This window comes from Sarcophilus harrisii, chromosome 6 (assembly GCF_902635505.1).
Source record: "Sarcophilus harrisii chromosome 6, mSarHar1.11, whole genome shotgun sequence".
NCBI classification, from domain to species: Eukaryota; Metazoa; Chordata; class Mammalia; order Dasyuromorphia; family Dasyuridae; genus Sarcophilus; species Sarcophilus harrisii.
In genome coordinates, this window is record NC_045431.1 from 148,326,016 (window position 1) to 148,343,775 (window position 17,760).

General features: G+C 36.0%; 1 protein-coding gene across 2 annotated transcripts in view; it reads left to right on the top strand.

Annotated features, from left to right (window-relative positions):
• The first annotated feature begins 440 nt into the window (after positions 1 to 440).
• The window catches only part of NFKB1 (nuclear factor kappa B subunit 1), a 159,312-nt gene continuing 141,992 nt past the window's right edge, over positions 441 to 17,760 (top strand). For both annotated transcript variants that reach the window (XM_012552019.3, XM_012552021.3), the window contains exon 1: positions 441 to 1,066. The gene's annotated coding sequence lies outside the window, so the exon portion shown is untranslated. The remainder of the gene's footprint in view (positions 1,067 to 17,760) is intronic.

Sequence of the window (17,760 nt, forward strand, 5' to 3'; positions counted from 1 at the left end):
TTGAAATTAATATAGTGCTTTACAGTTATCAAAGGCTAGCTCAGTTGATCCTTACAACAATTTTTGGAGCTAGGTGCTATTATTATCTCCATTTTACAGAAACTTAAGACACACTGGGGTTGAGTGACTTCACCAGGAATCCATACCTAGGACCTTAGGGCTGATTTGCTATCAGGTCAGTTACAACGCACAACAGCAACAGCGTAAGTTTGGGGGACCTTTAAACGATCCCCGGGGAGCTCCCAGCAGGTGCTCCGCTGCCCTGGACCAGATACTGCAGCCAGAGCCGACAGATCCCGGGGACAACGGCCTCCACCCGACAACTTTCCCCGGGCCTCCAAGCGCCGGTTCTAGCAGACGAGGCCAAGGGATTAGACCACAGCGCGCGGCCAAGTCCAAGTCCCACCTCCAGTCCCTGACGTTGAGCTCCGGGGAAGGGGTCTAAGGAACCGAGGCCAGAGAGGGGCGCAGAGGCAACCCTACTCCTCACCTCCAATCTTGCCCTCCTCCCCACCCCCAGGAGAACGGGCTTTCCCCGCCTCCGGACTGGGAGTGTGTCTGTGAATGTGTGTACGCGTCTGGCCTTGCTCGCTCTCTCCGGCTCAACGTCAGTGGGAATTTCCAGCCAGGAAGTGAGAGAGTGAACGAGAGAAAGACAGAGAAGTGCGCCCGCAAGCCGCTAGCAGGAAGGGGAGGTTTCGCCACCCGAGAGGCGAGGGAACGCGCTGACAGCTTCCCCCTTTCCCCTTCCCGTCGCTCTGTATCGCCCGCCCGCAGTCCAGTAGGCAGCCCGAGCTGCACCGGGGAGAGCGCACGAACGAGGATCTGGGAGTGCGGTGCGCCCACGGCGGCCGCTGGAGAGGGCGCTTAGGGGAGCGGCACCCCTTGCTTCCCCGGCCCGGGCTGCGGGACATGCGCCGTGCTGCCTGGTGCTAGGCTCCGCAAGGCTGAACCACGCGAGCTGCCCGTCCGCCTCCTTCTTCGGCCAGCCCTCCCCTGCTAGTCGCCGGACTTGAGCGGGGAGCCGGGACGAGCTGGGAGGCCGTGTAGAACAGCTCTCCCAAAGGTAAGAACAAAGTTGGGGCGAGGGGGGCAGGGAGACTTCCTGCGGGGGAAGGTGCGGACAAGTGCGGCTCTTCACGCCGAATCCCCCAACACTTGCGGATCCCCACCCCACCATCCTCCGAGTCTAGACTTCCTCATTCCTGCTCGACCCGTTGGAGGAGGTTGACACCAGTTGCGAGGTGCAGGGGATTGGTGAGAGGAGAGGAAAAAGGCAGCCCCGGACCCGGAATAGTGCAAATCGGCTCTGGGGCGCCCAGGGGGCCATGTGGTTTGGCCGGTTGTGTTGTTTTTTTTTCCCCTGACCCATTTCACCTCCTCCAAAATTTCGAAAAAATCTGGGTATCTTGGATGGCAGCTGCTGGGAAAACTTCATGGGGGAGGGGGAGAGATAGAAGGGGCTAAGGGAATGACTGAGGGCGTACGGTTGTGGACATGTGTGCGAGTATGTGCCCGTATCGCGTGCGTGTGTTTGTCTGGGTCTGAGGAACGGTGTTTTGAGTGAAGTGCTGAGCCTGATTTTTTTATCCAAGGGCGTTTCACGAAATGAAGGCAGAAGAGGCTACTGATTTCTTAACTTAACCCTGTATAATTTCCAAGTGTTGTTGTTCACTATCTGCCATCTCTTAACTGAAAACGGGCCGATTCTTCACTTCGGGTTGTCCCTTCAGAACTTTCAGTATATAGAGGCATTCCAAGACAGCCCCCCTCAAGACAATCTGAAAAAAAGGAGGGGTAGGGGTATTTATACTCGTTAAATCAAGTAACGATGGTTAGTTCGTTTATTAAAAAAAGAAAGTGGTTACTGGCCCAGGATGCCTCAAAGAGGGCAGTTTTAAGTTTTAGTAACCATAGTTTAAGCTACTTGAAGGTAGGTTTATAATTGATTTTATGAGTATGATCATTCCACAATAAAATTAATTTGCACCCTGGGTTTTCTATTTCACATTTTAAATAACCTGGTTATCAGGGATTTTTGTTTTGTTTTGTTTGTTTTTTAACCTGGATATGTGAAGGTTAAATAGAAACCACCAGTTTAGGGCTTAAGTTCAATTTAGTGGATTTTTATCAAAGTAACTGATTCCAAATCTTGGATTATTTACTGAGAATATCATATGAAAGTGTTTTACCATTTACTGTATTGGACTAAAACAGTAGTCCTCCCAGAATCCCGTTTCCTACTGTTTAGAAACAAGGTACTCCCAGTTGTTGTAACAGTGTTACTCTTGGGAGTCACTAGTCTTCCTGAATAGGCAGTCTTCTTGAATAGTTGTTTGTCTTTTTGTCCTTTAGAAAGAAAACTTGATCAAAAATTCAAAAGCTCAGCTGAAGCATGCTGTTGAGACTTAATTTTACAATTTTTTTTTACATCCTGTTATTTGAAGTTAGTCATTTTTAAATGACCTACTGTGTTCCAGTCTTTTAGCTAAAAATACAGGGATACCAAGAAAGGCAAGACAGTCCTCCCTAGAGGAGCTCACTGGAGGAAATGATACATAAAAAGAAGCAGAAAATTGGAGATGGAGGCAGGGAGTAGATTGAAGTTCTGAAGCCTGGTGATGCCTTGTGCCCTCCTCCCCCCAAGTGGAGGAAGATCTGGGAAAACGTTTTCTATGTTCACCCTCCACCCTCAGCAGTAAGAGGGAGCCCCCTCCAGGGGCTAGGGATACTTAAACAGGCTTGAGTTTCAGAGTTGTTTCCATGTTTCTGGAGACAGTGATGAAGACCCTGACAACTGCCAGGTAGGGAATGATGAGATGTCTGCCCAATTCCAAACCAGTTGAATTGTTTGATTGTTTTCTCTGTATTGGTGAAAGAATTTCCCTGATTTGGGGTGGAATAGTTAACTTGAGCCTAGTGTGTTTGAAAAGACAGAATTTTGGAAGAGAAATTTGTTGTATTTGTTGTATATATGCAACTGAATTGTTAAAATACAAAGAAGATATGTACTGAGAAGAGATACACTAGTACTTCTTTTTGTTTTTGACTTTAGAGTTTATAAATGTCTAGTCAGTATTGGTAGAACTTCAACTCAAATGTATTTAGCAAAACATTCACCTGAATGAATGAATGAATGAAAAATATTTAAATATTTAAGTCACGACTTAAAATAATGTGAGTTTTAGATTCTTAGCATAAATGTCTTTTTAAAGTGTTTCTTATCCTCAAAATCTTTTCTGGAGATGAAAATCACAGGCATAGCTGGAAGATGAAAAAACTGAAGTCCATATAAGTTGTCATTTGCTTAAACTCATACAGCAAGTTAATGGAAGAGGTAGAATTGAGTTTTTATTCCCATTTTATGATTGTTCTTCTATTTCAATATGGTGATCACTTCTAAAGTTTCCTTTTGTCTTTTAAATGCTTTATTTTACATGTCAGTTATTCTGTCCAAATATTTACCTTAAATCAAAGCAACTTTTTCAAATAACAAAAGAACCCAAATACCCCTCTCCTCTGCGAATAATGTTGGGATCTTTGAATCAATTTGGCTTGCTTGTTGTGAATTCAGTCAGGGCACACTTTTTGGGCCCTATTTTTGAGTGTTCTTAACAAAGATAATGGAGTAGTTTGCCATTTGATTCTCCAACTCATTTTACAGATGAGGAAACTGAGGCAAATAAGATTAAGTGACATGCCCAGTGTCACAATAGTGTTTGAGATTTCTTGATTCCAGCCCCAGACTCTATTTGCTCTTATCTACCTAGCTGCTTTTATGCTAAGCTCTTTAGAAATATCTGTCCCAAAATTAATTAGCCTGAAATGGAGTAGGCTTTGAAATTCAGTGATCCCAGATCTTATCATTCTCTTTTTCTGGTTCCTGGGTACAAATTGGACATATGTCAGAATCTGAGAGAGAGAGAGGGAATTGTTGTGTATTGTTGTCCAGCTCCCTTAAAGGATTATAAATTTAGCTTAAAAAAAAAAAAAAAAAAAAAAAAAAGGGCCTTAAAAACTCCTATTGTCCAACCCCTTTCAGTTGCAGATAATAACTTATATAGCCAGTGGCAGGGCTAGGATTTGTTCCAAATACATTCACACCTAAGTACTGACCAAGTTTTTCAGAGTATTCCACAGTAGCTGGGTGGTGCAGCGTTTAGAGAAATAAACTTGAAGTCAAGATCTGTGTTCAAATGTTGTCTGAGAAATTCAATAGCTATGGACACCTGGGCAAGTCATTTACCTTGACTCAGTGACCCAAGCCACTTAACCCTGTGCCTCAGTTTACTCTTCTGTACAATGAGATAAACACCTCACAGGGTTATGATAAGGATCAAATGAGTTAATTTGTAAACAAGTTTGCACATCTTAAAGCACCACATAAATGCTGTTATCATTTTTCTGAATTGCTGAAAGGGTTCATTTCCTTTTGAGAAATCCTCCCATTTCTAAAGGATGTAATAATGAACTTTATTTTCATGTTGGCATTCAAAGTGCCATATGCATTATTAATATATATGTTAGGTGCCATGGAAAAAGAATGATGGATATTGACATGACCTATAACCTGCATTTAAAAAGCTATTTTATCAGCTCTTTGTGAAAAGTACAGTACACATTTACAAACCATTCCTTGGTTTGTGTGTGTGTATGTGTAAAGATTCTCTTTACATTCTTCTTAAGGAATCTGTGTATTCACAAATTAGATCACAGAATTGCTGTACTTCAAACACATATTAATTTTTTTCAAAAAAAGCATTCATTTCCCTACCACAGATAAGTGATTACTTCTTTTTTTTTTTCCTTGAGGCAATTGGGGTTAAATGACTTGCCCAGAGTTACATAGCTAGGAAGTTAAGTGTCTGTGGTCTGATTTGAATTCAGGTCCTCCTGACTTCAGGGCTGGTGCTTTATCCACTGCACCACCTAGCTTCCCCAAAGTGATTGCTTCTTACTGGTCAAATGAAATCTAATTCAGATTTTTAATTTTAATATTTTAGGTTCATAGGTGAGGAAAATAGATGACTTCACTTGGCAAATAAAATAACAGTAAAAATAAATTTCTCTTAGTGCTTACAAAAATATCTGTGGGAACTTTTCTTTCATTTTAAACTTACCAGATGTCTTAAACTTTGACATTTTTGTATTATAATACATTTTTAGAAAACTTATTTTATTTTCATAGCATATGCATAGAATGCTTTCAACATTCACCCTTGCAAAACCTTGTGTTCTAACTTTTGTTTTCTCCTTCCTTTCTCCCTACTCTTTCCCCTAGAGGGCAAGTAATCCAATATATGTTAAACATATGCAATTCTTCTATACATATTTCACCAATTGTCATGCAAGATGAGAAAAATCAGATCAAAAAGGGAAAAATGAGAAAGAAAATTAAACGAACAATAACAAAAAAGTGAAAATACCATTTTGTGATTCACACTCAGTCCCCACAGTGCACTCTTTGGGTATAGATGTCTTTCTCCATTACGGGAATGATTATTTGGTGATTGGTCCTAACGTTGAGCAAACCTGATTTATCCTCCACCCTAAAAGGAGGAAGGGGGATCTAAACTGCTAGGACAAAGGGACACCAGATCTGGAAAGAGAGATGTTAAACTGGTCCCATTTTAGTACGTAGATGTTTCTTATAAAGAGACTTTCAAATGTAATTGAATTGCAGAAAGTAGACAAATTCAGAGATCATTTAGTCCAACCTGTTTTCCTCCCCTCTCCTCTCCTCCTTTCTAGTCTCCTCTCTTGTTCTTTCTTCTCCCCTCTTCTCTCCTTTCCTCTTCTTTTTTCTCTTTTTTCCTCTCATCTTTTCATTCCCTCCTTTCTCTCATATCTATGTGCCTATAATTTATTTTTCTCTATATATCTACCTATCTATAATCTATATCTTTATTTAGCATCTTCTGCTCATCTATCTACTTTCTTTTCTCCTATTTATTTATCTTAACAGACAAGAACTATAGTTTGGTAACTACATCATTCTAGAGATATTTTAATCCTTCCTATTTGAGCTGTTCTTCATTATTCTGGATTTGGTACCATTTACAAATAATTGATCAGTTGTATTATTCTTAAATTTTATATGTATATATGTGTGTGTATATTTGTATGAGTATGTATTTGTATGTGTATATATATATATGTGTGTGCATGTATATGCATACACACACAAATATATGTATATGTATATGTATACCTGCTTTCTAGATTACATGATGTTATTTTTCTCTGTAACTCACCAGAGTCTTTGGTGCTTTAGTCAGCAAGTTTCATTAGAATAATGACTGTTAATCTGGAGAAGTGATCAACATCACAGAACCTTAAAGTGACAAAGGACATCAGAAGTCAATGAGTCTCACCCATGCCTGAGTAAGCATCTTTTGTTGAGCATTCCTGAAAAATGGCCATTTAGTTTCTCTGTTTGAACATCTCCAACAAAGGGCCACTCTGTCCTTTCCAAAGCAGTTCATTGCTATTTGGGACAGTTCTAAATGGTTTAACCAAGTTTTTCCTGCTTTTAACCCCCTACTTTTAAGTTTCACCTTTAGGACTAAACAAATGTAGGTTTTTCCAAGTGTAAAATACTTACACAGCAGAGTCCCTGGTATAGCGTAAGCACTTAATAGATGCTTGTTCCATTCCTAACCATTTTATTACTTGTCCTCTTGTTGCATTTCAGCTTATCAGTGTGTTTCTCAAAACATAGTTCCCACACTTAGACATAATATTCTAAATGTCTGACCAGGACAGGAGACAGCTGGACTATTATGAAATCTTTTTGAAATCCCTTCAAGACTCAGTTTTTGCCACCTTCTTCATAAGGCCTTTTGATGTTTCCCTAGCTGCCAGTATATCCTGTCTGAAGACTATATTGTATTTATTTTGTATATATTCTACACATAGGTTGTTAAAAAAAAAAAAAGTCTTACTGCAATTTTAAGCTTAAAGATGTACATCTTGTCTTCTTCTTAGAATGTTAGTTCCTTGAGGCATAGTATGGTTTCCTTGTATCTTTATACATCCTCAATGTTTAGTGTTGTGCTTGGCACATTTTAAGAACTAAATAAATGCTTTTTGGTTGCTTGACCCAGATATTATGTTTCTTTTTTAGCTTTTTTGTCACCTTGCTGGCTCACACTAAGGTTGTAGTCCATTATGATATATTCCCCAGATCTCTTTTCCATGTTCTGCTGAGTACTGCCTCCCTTGTTCTACACTTGTATTATGGGTGCTGTTGTTTCTAATCAAAGTTCAAAGCTTAACATTTATTGTTGTCACATTGAGCCTCTTGAATTACTCTTTCGGAGAAATGGCATTTATTCACTGTGTTAATTATTCCTTTCAACTTTGGGTTAACCTCAGATTTCAGCAGCAACTCATCTGTGTCTTTATCCAAGGACTGGTAAAAATGTTGAATAATTCAGAATGTAGATTCAATCCCTGGGCCATCCACCAGAGACCCTAACTTTAAAATGACAACAATCCATTGATAATGGATCAGTGTCAGTTTGACAACTGATCCATAATGAATGACTTATCTTTAGGTTAAATCAAACTAGTAACTCCCATGTATTCCTCCATATCTCTCTATTTTGTCCATGAAGATATTTTGATACTTTGTAAAATGTTTTGTTGAAATCTAAGCATATTCTGTGTCATTCTGTTGGTAGAGGTTGCTTAGAATGGAGTAGTATGCTATCATAAGTCAAGAGTTTGTTTATTTGTTTTTAAAGTTAGTAAATACAAAATGTTGAAAGTACATAATTTAGCTTGATGCATTTTTTTGAAGTCGATTTGACTATAATTAATTCTCTTAATTCTTGAATATTCTGTGGTTGTCTAACAGCTTCTTTATGCAAACAAATATTATGCTATTGAAACTTTAGGTATTATGCCTTGCAATCCAATTCAGTACAACAATATGTTAATGCTGTGGATTTTTCTGCAACTATAGTCAACATTTTTACCAGTCCTTGGATAAAGACACAGATGAGTTGCTGCTGAAATCTGGAGGAGGGAGGCAGTATACTCCTGTTTTTCAAAGAGGTTCCGTTCCTAATTAAGAGGAAATCTACTAGCCAAGAGAAATTGGGGAAGAAAGAAAATATATCTAGTAAGTGCAAAGATCAATCAGTCAATAAATAATTATTTTTTAAGTTCCCATTTTATTCCAACTCTTTACTAGGCACAGGAGATGAAAGTACAAAGAATGAAATAATCTTTACTTAAAATGAGCTTATATTCTAATGGGGAAGAAAATATAAAAATACATTTAACATAAATATTAAATCAGTAAATAAATGCACATATATGTATACACAGACATACACAGTTTACTTTAGCAGTTTTTAGGGGGAGCTCATGGGGTCAGAGAAGGATTCATGTAGACATAAAATGGTCCCTAAGTTGCATCTTAAAAAGAGGGGTACCCTATGAAAAGAAGGTAAGGAGAGACTTTTCCAGGCATAGAATACAGTACAAATGCTAGAAATGGAATATCCTGAATGAGGAAGGCAGAGGGAAAGCAAATTTGGCACATCACAGAATAAAGGAAAGAGAATGATCTCTTATAAGGCTGGAAAAATCAGTTGGCGTCAGGTTTATAGATGTATATTTAAGATTTCTTCTTACTCTTGGCAATTATTTCTTTTTTTCACTTTTTAACCTATTCTTTTAAAAGTTTAGGTAATTAGGAATAATGATTTTTAAAACTCCCCCTCAAAAATTTTATTGTTTGCCTTGATATTTCACCATTTTTGAAAAGAGCTCAAATTCTTCTTATAACTTCCTGAATCTTTTATCAGCATTTAAGTAACAGATTATTGCAAACTTGACACTATGACTTTATAAATTTATTAAAGTAAAAAAAAGATATGGCAAGTATTTTAAATATATATTTAGTTTTATATATTTTTTATATACATACATATATATATATATGAATGTGTATCATTTGTATTTTAAAAGAACTTCATAAAGGAGAAACTTTGCTTGAAAAAGTTTGAGCTTATAAAAAATTAGTCACAATCTATGTCAAAACAAAAAAGTATATATAGTCAATCCTCTGAGGGAACTAACCAAATCATAATACATCGAAAATATATAAAGAAATAATTTTTAATTGAGCAATTAGCATTAATTTGTAAATATTGGACCTAGCTCTGCACTAAGTAGGAATGACTGAATTTGCTTTGTATACAAGTTAACATTTTGGGGGGAGGCCAACTTCATTAATCATATTGGCCTACTTGAAGTTCTTCTAAAATGGCTTGTACTGGCTGACCCCAGGCCCTAGAACGTTGTCCCCCTCAAAAGAATTAAAAGCTTCCTTGTTTTTTCTTCAAGACCTAGGTCAAATCCAACTTCTTCAAGAAACTTTTTCTAGCTAGTGTCTCCCTTTCTTAGATAACTATCATAAATTCTGGAGAGATCTTCTATGTTCCTAATTATTTGTTACCTTTCCCATTAGAATTTAACCTCCTTCAAGACATGAATTGGTTTTTTGGTTTTGCTTTTTTTGTATCTCTTATTATTTAACATTGTTGAAAAGTAAGAACTTAGTAAATGCTATTTACTGGTACTGACAATAAGACTGATAGAATTTATTTTGGATACAAGTTAAATTTTGGGGAATATCACTTATTAGGTACTAATCACATATTGTTTTGCCAGGCATAGAATATAGGATTGTCAGAGTACATCTTCCTTTTCTTCTAAGAGAATTATTCTAATTTTTAAATGTATTAAAAATTATTTTTTTTTCTTTAATGAATGAAATCTAGTGCTCTCAAGAAGCAGAGCAGTTTATAAACTACAGAAATTAACTTAATTTCAAATTTTTATGGATAGATAATAAAGTAATTTAAATTTTGTGAACATTTTGTACCAATAAAAGTATAGCTTGAATGTTATATAATTGCACTGAATGAAATTTAAAAATTATAAAATTCAAATTAATCCACCAGAAGTTAAAAGTCATTTAGTTAAAGTGTCCCTCAGTGGTTGACAGTGTACCCAATGAGAGGAACACCAGACTTTGAACAATTTCCTTCAATCTTCCCTGTCTTTTGCCTTTTTTTGCCTCCAGCTGTTAAGTCTAATGTTTGGCATATAATGGGTACTTAATAAGTGTTTATTAGTTGATTGATTGTCTTCTACCTTTTTTCTCTTTTAACCTTAACCTCTTTGGCTTCCTAGACATACAAACACCTTATTCTTTTCATGAATTATGAAAAGTCAGTATTAAAGTTTATTTATATAACACACTGTCTTAAAGTACTGGGTAGAGTAAAACATGATATTCATTATTCAAAGTCTACTGAATGGAATAGTTCTCATTTTAATTAGCTAATTAGTATTTTTTTTTTGTTTCCCCCAATTACATGTTAAAACAATATTTTAACTTTTTAAACAAAGTTTAGAGTTCTGCATTCTATCCATCCCTCTTTCTTTCCCCTCCCCTCCCTGATATGATAAGCAGTCTGGTATAAGTTATACATGTGTAATCATGTAAAACATTTACATATTAGTCATTTTATACAAGAAGAGTAGAACAAGGAAGAAAGTGAAAAATAGCATTCTTTAATCTGTTTTTAATTAATTTTAATTCTTTTTTTCTGAAGCAGATATGATTTTTATCATTAAGTCCTGTGTGGGATGGGGTGCTAAGATCCCCCTCCCCCTTATTCAAACTGACTATTGGGAAGCATCTTCAGATATAAACAGAAAGCATTTATTCGGTCCTTGCAAGATGTCGGCCAGCACAATAACTGAACAGTCCAGTGTGGTGTGTGGACATGGCAGAAGCAGAGAATGAATTGTATAGCAGAAAAGATATGGGTACATCTCCCACTCCCCCCCATGATTTTTAAAATTATTGGATGGATTGAAAAGAAAGAAATGGTCAACAAATGGACAGATAGTGCTGTCTACTTCCTGGACATGACTTCCTGAAGCTTAGACCAAGCGTTTGACCTTTTCTGCCCTATAGCCCTCTGAGAGTGGGGATCAAGTGACTTTCTGAAACTTGGGCCTAAGGTCTGACCCACTATTCTACGGTGTTCTGAAAAATCTTCACTGTCCCATTCAGTCCTTTGAGATTATTGGATCATTGAATTGCTAAGAATAGCCAAGTCATTCATAATTCTTTTTTTTTTTTTTTTTTAACAGTATCTTAACATGTAGTGGTGATTCTTTTTTTTTTTTTTTTTTTTTTATTTATTTATTTAATAGCCTTTTATTTACAGGATATATACATGGGTAACTTTACAGCATTAACAATTGCCAAACCTCTTGTTCCAATTTTTCACCTCTTACCCCCCCACCCCCCTAAATGGCAGGATGACCAGTAGATGTTAAATATATTAAAATATAACTTAGATACATAATAAGTATACATGACCAAAACATTATTTTGCTGTACAAAAAAAATCAGACTCTGAATTATTGTACAATTAGCTTGTGAAGGAAATCAAAAATGCAGGTGTGCATAAATATAGGGATTGGGAATTCAATGTAATGGTTTTTAGTCATCTCCCAGAGTTCTTTTTCTGGGTATAGCTAGTTCAGTTCATTACTGCTCCATTAGAAATGATTTGGTTGATCTTGTTGCTGAGGATGGCCTGATCCATCAGGACTGGTCATCATCTAGTATTGTTGTTGAAGTATATAATGATCTCCTGGTCCTGCTCATTTCACTTAGCATCAGTTCGTGTAAGTCTCTCCAGGCCTTTCTGAAATCATCCTGTTGGTCATTTCTTACAGAACAGTAATATTCCATAATTTTCATATACCACAACTTATTCAGCCATTCTCCAACTGATGGACATCCATTCAGTTTCCAGTTTCTAGCCACTACAAAAAGGGCTGCCACAAACATTCGTGCACATACAGGTCCCTTTCCCTTCTTTATAATCTCTTTGGGATATAATCCCAGTAGTAACACTGCTGGATCAAAGGGTATGCACAGTTTGATAACTTTTTGAGCATAGTTCCAAACTACTCTCCAAAATGGTTGGATTCGTTCACAACTCCACCAACAATGCATCAATGTCCCAGTTTTCCCACATCCCCTCCAACAATCATCATTATCATTCATAATTCTTAATCATACAATATTGCTATTATTAGGTACAATGCTTTCCTATTTCTGCTCACTTCAGTTTGCATCAGTCATGTAAGTTTTTTCCAGGTTCTTTTGAAATCATCCTGGTTATTATTTCTTATGATAGTACAATATTACTCCATCACAATCATATAATGCAAGTTGTTCTGCCATGTCTCAATTAATGGGCATCCTCTCAATTTTGAATTCTTAGCCACCACAAAAAGAGCTGCTATAAATATTTTTATACAAATAAGTTTTCCCCTTTTCTACTCACTCCCATCTTTAAAAACATTTTTTTTGGGATATAGACTTAGTTCCAAATTGGTCTCCAAAATACGATCAGTTCACAACTCTACAACAATTCACCAATGTGCTGGAGTAGTTGTGTGTGTGTGTGTGTGTGTGTATGTGTGCGCGCAATACATTTTTATTTTCCATTACCTGTGCAATCATCTACAATAGAATGGAATGAAATTACATTAAATTGTATGCAAACAACTCTTGAACTCTTTAACAATTTTGACAAGTATAAATAACTTTTTTAGTTTTATATATATATGTGTGTATATATATATATACATACACATACACATATAGTATGTATTTACTGTTTTATAGTATATTTTAAAAGCTGCCATGTCTTAGGATTAACTTAGGAAAGAATCATGACATATTTCAAGGAGTCTACTTCCTTGACAGGATACTCCAATTTGAAAATTCTAAGGTTTTTTTTTTCTTTTTTTCTTTCTTTTTTTTTAAAACTAGTTCTGTAATATATATCCAGATATATCATAGGTTAAGCAAAGGACTATTTGGATCAAAAGACAAAAACAAAACATTTATCCTTGAAACCTAACAGTGATTTACCTTTTAGTCATTACACCAAGCCCTTTCCATTATTTTTTTTTCCATCTTGGTATTCTGCAGAATTTTAAGTAAACCTCAGATTCTTGTTTGTTTTGGTTTTTAAGTTTTTAATATTTACAGAAATAAGCCCTAACACTTAAGACGCCAAATCAGAGATGAACTGAATTTATAGTCTAGCTTGATAGCAACATCATATAGTATTCTAGTTTGCAGAAAGTTAAGCCAAACGTAAATGTTTGACTGGATGCATATGAAACTCCTAGAACTGAGACTATTCTAGAATAAAGCAGTCTTAGGTATATTCTTAGTATTAATGTCTTCAAGGCACATGCTGGAATAATTCTTAAAAGACTTTGTTATCTGGATCCCTTTGCTCCTGGCCTGAGAATTCCATCTCTTTCCTCCAAAAAATCAGCTGAAATTGAAACTCAGAATGAAAGCCTAAAATAAAACAAATGCTGCCTAATTCCTTGATAATTGTATTATTTTGTCTAGAAAGTGAAGGTGATATATCTTTAAAGAAAATTAATGTTTACCCAAGAAATCAGAGTTGTTGTTCATTTGTTAAGTCAAGTCAGAGTTTTTGTGACCCCCATGAATATAGCACATAGCCCTTCTAGTCTCCACTATTTCTCAAAGTCTGTCCAAACTCATGTTCATTGCTTCCATGATACTGTCTATCCATTTCATCCTCTGTTGTCCCCCTTTTTTTACCTTCAGTTTTTTTCCAACATTGGGATGCCTCAGCCAGTCCATTAAAGAATTACTTAATTTTACATTCCGCTATTAAATATTGCTTTGATTTAAGCCTTTTTAATAAGTCTGCTGTGGAACTTCAGAAAAGGGAGAGGAGTAAGTTGTCCTTTGGCTTCTCTAGTCACACGGGAGTAAATATTAGAACCAATGATCTTTTCTGCCAGTGAAAGGTTGTTTGGAGCAGTGGAAAGGACTTAAGAAGACATTAACAGGCATTGTTTCCTTTCATTCAACTTGGCTAATGTCCTAATTATTCTGTGAAATTCCTGTGAATTGGGCCAAAGGGTATGAATTTAACCCCATCCTTGAAATGATACTAAAATTTTACTTTCAGATCTCTGCACATCTTTTTTCCCCCCCTTTCCTTACAAGATAGTTTCTAAGACGTTTATTAAGCATGCAAAGGGAGGAGGGGTGGTGAGGGGAGATGGACTTGTTTGTTGAGTGCCTCTTAAACCTAGTGGTAATGAATTCAGAATTGGAATTCTTGGTCCAGTGCCAATTCCAGGACCAATTTTCCTGGCTGTGTGAGACTCTAAAGTGACATGTAAATATGAGCTATAATTACTATTAATAATTGCCTATACTTATATGCTATAGTTAATTACTAGCATTTACATGTAATAATAAAATTGTTCATAACTATCATTCATAGAGAAATTTAAAGTTTGCAAAATGTTTTACAAATCTTATCTCATTTTGTCCCTGGGAGGTAAGTGTTATTCAAATCCCTGTTTTCCAATTGAGGCATAGGTTAAATGACTTAATACAGAACTAGGTTTTCACTGATGCTTGTTGGTTTAACTTTATGACTTCAGATACAATGCTTGATCCACTATTCCAATTAGCTTAAGTTATTTGATCAATGATCTTTATTGATATTGCAAAATAATCATATAATCAATGATTAGTTGCCTTCTGTGTGCCAAGCATTATGTTGTGTGTGGATAAAAAAATAAAAATAGATAGCTCCTTTCCTCAAGGATCTTACAATCTAATGTAAATATGTTAAGTTACATAAATTATAAAACATTTGTAAAGTACAAAAATACAATAAAACGCAAAATGAAGATCCTGTAAAATAACAATACAAATAATACAAGTAAAATACAAAAAAAGGAGAAAGCTTCCTGGTGGGAAGTGAGGAGATGACTATCCTTGGTTATCTCCTTAAATGGCAGTTTTAGAATTTATGAATTCACTCACCAGTCAGAGAGGCAGAGAATAGTGATGAGGTATGAGAGTGCTAAGACAGTGATCTTATAGGATGGTAAGATTTCCCAATGATGGGGTTCTTGGGGACATGATGGAGAAGTCAAAGAAGTATGAAAGGAGGGCCCTTTGGGTGGGAAATTAGGAGATTTGGAAGGGATCTCAAAGGTCCTTATTTACTTTAAGATACAGCTGAGGCATCTATTCTGGTATTTTAGGAGGAATTAGGCAGGAGGAAATCTACTGGGAAATGTTGTGATAAGATCAAGAAAGACAAGTGTTGAGAAAGGGGGATCAGATTTGGCAAGCTAGATATAACTGGTAATGTTGGAGAGAACATTTTTAATTGAATGATTGTCTAAAAAAAAGAGTGTTAAATATTGAGAAGTGAAACAGAGGAGGCTATAATTATAGGAAAACCTCTCCAGAAATTTGACTGAAATAAAGAAGAGAATAACACAGTTCTTGGAATATAGTAGGTAATTAATAAATGTTTATAGATTGATAAAAGTATGACAGGGATATTTGAGGTGTTTTTGTTTTCAAATGGAAGAGAGCTGGGTATGTTTTAGCAAAGAAAGAACCACTAGATAGGGAGAGATAAAGATTTTTGGAAGAGGGATAGTTGATTGTGAGGATGTACTTCTAAAGAGTTGTAGAGAATGAAGGGTGATGTTAAAGAGTTTTACGATTTAGAATGGGGAGGCAGCTAAATATTGCAATAAGTAGAGCATCAGTCCTAGAGTCAGGAGGACCTGAATTCAAATATGGCCTGATATTTACTAACTATGTGATCCTGAGTGTTTCACTTTGCCAGAGAGAAAAACAGAAAGAGTACACAAGAAAGAACACACATGTACATTTATATAGTATTTTAAGGTTTTGGAAATCTCATTTGATCCTTATACTAACAATATCACAACACTGCAGGTTGCCAAATGAGTATCAATTGAAAGAACTCAGGATGTTTGCCAAGAAAAGGGAAGATTTTAAAGGGGACATAATAGCTTTCTTGAAGTATTTGAAGGCTTATCATGTGGAAAAAAAGTTTAAATTTGTTTTCCTTGACCCCAAAGAACAGACTCCCTAATAAGAGCTAAAAGTTGCAAGGAGATTATTTTAGACTTGATGTGAGGAGGAAAAACAAACAAACAAACAAACTTGGTTAATAGATCCAGCTGAGCAAAAGTGGGATGTCTTTCAGATAAGGTTTATATCAAACTCTTTTGGTTGCGTATTTCTTTCTGACACACACACACATTTTATATTGCCCCTATATGTGTATGTTTGCCTATTTATAAATTACATATGTGTGTGTATGTATATATATATTTGTGTGTATGTATATATATGTGTGTGTGTATATATATACACACATACACTAGCCTCCTAATAATTATATCCATTATGTGATTTACATGCAAAAAAAAAAAAAAAGACATTTAAAGAGTATGAGATATCAATGAACTAATATTTGATCCTAGAGTCAATAGAGAGCCCTTGGAGTTTATTTTCAGTAGGGAAGTAACATAGTCGAGCTTGAATTTGAAGAAAATCTCTTTGGCAGCTGTTTGAATATAGTATATTGGAATAGGAAAAGAACTGAGGCTAGAAACAAACCAATTAGGAGACTATTACAGTTGTGTAGGCCAAAAGTGATAAGGATCTAAACAAGGGTGATAGTTATGGGGAATGAGACTGGGGACAGATGTAGAGAGATAGTGATAGTTTCAGCTAATTTGACTCCAAGGTTACAAACCTGAGTGTCTGAAACAAATGTTGGAACCCTCTACAAAAATGGGGAAGTTTGAAGAGTGGGTTTGAGGGAGAAGATAATGGAAAGACTTTAGAGCAGTCACAACCCATCTATGCCTTTTCATCCTTTAAGATTCAGTCTTTTCCACTTAGAACAAAAAGGGAGCATTGTCTTCAGTATATTTCTTCTAGGGGGTGCTTCTGAGGGATAATGAGTGAATGAGTGGATGAGGTGATAGAATTTTTCCAAAGGCACTTGAATGACTGTTCCTATGTGTATGTGAGTAACAGTTCAATTCAAACTGAATGGGGGTGTCTATACAAGGCTCAGAAAAAGAAGATATAAGAATAGGAATGGCTGTGTTAGGGAAAAAATTCCCAAGATTTGGCTAATAGCTAGAAAGTGCGATGTTACAGATCTTATTACTTTCAGATTGACTGATCACATAACCTTGGAAATAGGCCTTATCTGGAGACCACTTGTCTTGTTGAGTGTCTTGTAGAAGGATTCCAATTCATGTATGGGTTGGCCCTTCCAATTCTATAATAATGTTATCAATATCCAAGCCATTATATTAAAAGTATAAAAATGTTGGTTAAAATAAATTAAACATGCTTTCTACCTCCAAGAGAGAAAATTGATATTGTTTGAATACAAATAGCATCATACTGATTTATTTCTTCCTTCCTTCCTAACTTCCTAAATTCCTTCTTTCCTTCTTCCCTCTCCCTCTCTCTCTGTCCCTCCTTCCTTCCCTTTATTCTTTCCTTCTTTCTTTTGTCTTGTACAAAATGACTAATATGGAAATATTTTGCATGTTTGCACATGTGTAACCTATTTTGTCTCAGGGATCAGGGAGGTAACAGAGGGAAGGATACGATTTGGAATTCAAAACTTAAAAAAAAAGCAAATATTTAAAATGGTTTTAAATGTAATTGGGAGAAATAAAATATTATTAAACAATAAACTAGTTGCTAAAAATGAAAAGCTAAGAAATAAACATTATTGTCATTAAAATTTTGTCATACTTATTTTATAAAAACTAGAA